Here is a 4,283-nt window from a genome sequence, read left to right as displayed (position 1 = left end):
AAAATATCTGGAAATCTCTCTATCATGAACTTCTCAAGTGTAACTTTTTAAATTAACAATTAAAGGGAGATGATATCAGATGGCTGTAAAGAGCAGGCTAAGGCAGTCTAATTGCAGTCATTTGCATATGCAATCTAATGGGTTTACAATGTTTCAGATCGCAGTGTTGTTGACCTCTGAGAAAGTAAACTGTTGGGAAATTACTGACTTGTCACATTCCTAAGAGTCTACCCTGGTTAAGAGTCACTTCTTGTGTACAACAATACTGCATGTTGTGCTGAAAATGAGTTACTTGGATGAGCAAGCATAGGCCAGATATATTGCAATCTGTCAACAAATCAGGAAGAAAGAAAAAAGAAATGCAGGACAATTCCCATTTCAAGTACCCTCAACATAAAAATAAAAGTACATTCCTCTTCAAGCATTAGTAACTTTATTCAGTGGGTGCTCTTCTGTCTTGGTTTTGTAAAAAAATAAATAAATACGGGAGGCTTGAAGGTGGAAAGCGATCTGGAGCTTGGCAGGGTAAGGCTCTTTGCTGAAACTGGAACGCACTTCTGTTTTTTCAGAGCTCATACTGGAAGGAAAAGTAATAGCAGGTTCCTTCCTCTCCCCTCCCACCCCCCAATTTCCTTCCTTCCCTGGCCTCTTTTCCAACTATTTTTCAACAAACAGCATAAATTCATAGATTCCAAGGCCAGAAGGAATCTTTATGATCATCTATATACAACAAGTTGTAGACATTCCCCAAAATAATTCCTAGAGCCTATCTTTTAAAAAAAACAGACAATCTTGGTTTAAAGATTGTCAGTGATGGAGAATCCACCACAACCCTTGAAGAACAGGAGTACTTGTGGCACCTTAGAGACTAACAAATTTATTAGAGCATAAGCTTTCGTGGGCTACAGCCATCCAAAGAAGTGGGCTGTAGTCCACGAAAGCTTATGCTCTAATAAATTTGTTAGTCTCTAAGGTGCCACAAGTACTCCTGTTCTTTTTGCGGATACAGACTAACATGGCTGCTACTCTGAAACACGACCCTTGGTAATTTGTTCGAATGGTTAATTAATTACTCTCACAGTTAAAAATGTATGCCTTATTTCCAGTGTGAGGGCTTGGCTACACTTGCAGATGTAAAGCACTGGGAGTTAAAGCAGCCTTCGGCGACTGCAGCAGGGAAAACGCTGCTGTGTGATTGCACTGTCAGCTGCAAGAGCACTGGCGTGGCCACATTAGCAGTTCTTGCAACACCACAAAGAGCAGTGCATTGTGGTAGCTATCCCAGCATGCAAGTGGCTGCAGCGTGCTTTTCAAATGGCGGGGGGAGTGGAGTGTGACTGGGAGTGTGTTTTGTGTATGTGGGGGGGAGACAGTGTGTATTGGGGGGCAGAGAGTGTGTCAGCATGCTGTCTTGTAAGTTCAGACAGCAAAAGACCTTCCTCCCCCTCGCATCTCTCTCTCACACACACTCACAGCAGCAGCATTCCACACTAATGATTGCTTTGTCCCAGAGCAGTTAAGCATGCTGGCTGTCAGAAACGGAGCTTTGAAAGGGGATAGCCACATACCTGCAGCCGAGTTGAAAACAATGACAAGAGTGGCCACTTGACATTAAGGGATTATGGGACGTTTCCGGAGGCCAATCACAGCACAGTAATCGCAACATGTCGTCCACACTGACACCTGGGCATTTCAGCTGGGGCACAGCAAGCTTTATGCTTCTCGTGGAGGTGGATTACCAGGAGCGCTCCAGCTGCAGAATCCAGGCACTCTAAGTGACTTGCCAATGTCGCCACCGCAGGAGTTAGGGCGCCCGGGGCTGATTTAATATGCTCTAACTTGCAAGTGTAGCCAAGCCCTGAATGTGTGTAGTTTCAGCTTCCAGCTGTGAATCATGTTATTCCCTTCTCTGCTAGATTGAACAGCCAATTAATACATATTTGTTTCCTCATGTAGATACTTACAGACTGTAATCAAGTCAACCCTTAACCTTCTCTTTGTTAAGCTAAACAGATTGAGCTCTCTGAGTCTGACACTATAAGGCATGCTTTCTAATCCTTTAATCGTTCTTATGACTCTTCTCTAAGCCCTCTCCAATTTTTCAACGTTCTTCTTGAACTGTAGAAACCAGAATTGAACATGGTATTCCAGCAGCAGTTGCACCAGTGCCAAACACAGACGTAAAATAACTCTTTACTCCTACTCCAGAGATTCCCTTGTTAATGTGTCCAAGGATCGCATTAGCCCTTTTGGCCACAGCATCACACTGGGAGCCTGTAGTGGGGTGGTTACCCCACTCCTGCCCTAAAGGGCTTAAAACAGCCCTGAGAGAGGGCTGTTGCAGGGGGAAGCAGCTACTAGGCTGATTGGGGTGTGGCCCAGCTGCAGCTGCTTCCCCAATCAGGAGCTCAGCAGTCTCTCTCTAGCTGTAGAGGGAGACGGGGCTGGCTGCAGGGAGCTAAAGATAAGGTACCAGGAGTGGAGCAGGGCTGGGGGAAGGCCAAGGGAGCTGGGGAGCTCTGGCCTGGAAACCCTCAGGCGGCGGCCTAGTATAAGGCCAAACAGGTACTGAGGTTGTAGGGGACAGCCCAAGGCTAGACAGAGGCAGCAGGCCCAAACCCAATCTTGCCAATGATGAGTAAGCTGATATTGCAGTCTGCCCCAGGGTGCGGGGGCTAGACAGTGACTGGCCGTAGCCTTATACTGAGGCGAGGTGGGGATAGTGGGTGGGGGCTCCCCGGGGAGGGGAGACCCTGAGACAAAGGGGTTACTGCCAAGGGGCAGCACCGCAGAAAATGGGGCACTGGGACCGGGAGGGACACAGGGGCCAAGCGGCAGCAGGACACCGGCCTGCAGAGGGTGCTCTGGAGGCTGGATGAGCTAATTCCCTGAGACGACCAGCAGGAGGCACCACAGGTGTGAGTCCTTGCATCGCTACAGAGCCCATGTTCCACTATGACCCCCATTTCTTTCTCAGAATCACTGGTTCCCAGGATAGCATCCCCCATCCTGCAAATATGGCCTACATTCTTTGTTCCTAGGTGTATACATGTACATGCATATTGTTTGCCTGGTTTACCAAGTGATTCAGATCACTCTGAATCAGTGACATGTCCTCTTCATCATGTACCACTCCCCCAATTTTTGTGGCACCTGCAAACTTTATCAGTGATGATTTTATGTTTTCTTCCAGGCATAGGCGCCGATTCCATGGGTACTCACAGGCTGGAGCACCCACGGGGAAAAAATGCTGGTGGGTGCTGAACACCCATCAGCATCCCCCCTACCAAACTTTCTCCACCCCCCCTCAGTGCCTCCCTCTCCCTCCCCACACCACCCACCCTCCACAATAATCTGTTTCGCGGTGTGCAGGGAGGCTTGGAGGGAGGAGGGGGAGCAAGGACACGGCGTGCTCGGGGGAGGGAGGCGGAACTGGGTGGGAAGAGGCGGGGTGGGGTGGGGCCTTGGGGGAAGGGGGTGGAGTGGGGGGCGGGGCCTGGGGCAGAGCCAGGGGTCGAGCACCCCCCAGTTTGAAAAGTCAGCACCTGTGCTTCCAGCTTATTAATAAAAACATTATATACTGTAGGGTAAAGAACTGATCCCTGTGAGACTCAGAGAGAAACACACATGCTTGATTATGATCCCCCAGTTACAATTACATTTTGAGACTATCAGTTAGCCAGGTTTAATCCACGTAATGTGTTCAGTGTTAATTTTAGATCCTTCTAGGTTTTTAATCAAAATGTTGTTATAATTCAAATACCTTACAGAAGTCAAAGTATATTACAACAACACTATTACACCTCTACCCCAATATAACACGACCCGATATAACACAATTCAGATATAACATGGCAAAGCAGTGCTCCGGGGGGGTGGGGCTGCGTACTCCGGCGGATCAAAGCAAGTTCGATATAATGCGTTTCACCTATAACGCGGTAAGATTTTTTGGCTCCCGAGGACAGCGTTATATCGAGGTAGAGGTGTATCTTTATCAACCAAACTTGTTATCTCATCAAAAAAAGATATCAAGCAGTGAGAAGCATGTGTATGGCCTACCCATATACCCTACTATTGAAGTACTGTATTTCTTAGCGGTTTGGCTCTGCAATAGCAGAAACACAGTCACTGTTAAGATTTGAGCTGAAACTATCTATACCATATGCCTGTATCTCCTTTAATTAACTGGGTTTTGTAGTTAAAAGAATAAGATTGTCTTACTTTTCTGCCCACCACCCCCACGTTATTTATATGAAATAATGTATTATGGTCTAAATTTTCAC

This window comes from Malaclemys terrapin, chromosome 3 (genome assembly GCF_027887155.1).
Source record: "Malaclemys terrapin pileata isolate rMalTer1 chromosome 3, rMalTer1.hap1, whole genome shotgun sequence".
Taxonomy (NCBI): Eukaryota; Metazoa; Chordata; order Testudines; family Emydidae; genus Malaclemys; species Malaclemys terrapin.
This window is presented reverse-complemented; position numbering follows the sequence as displayed.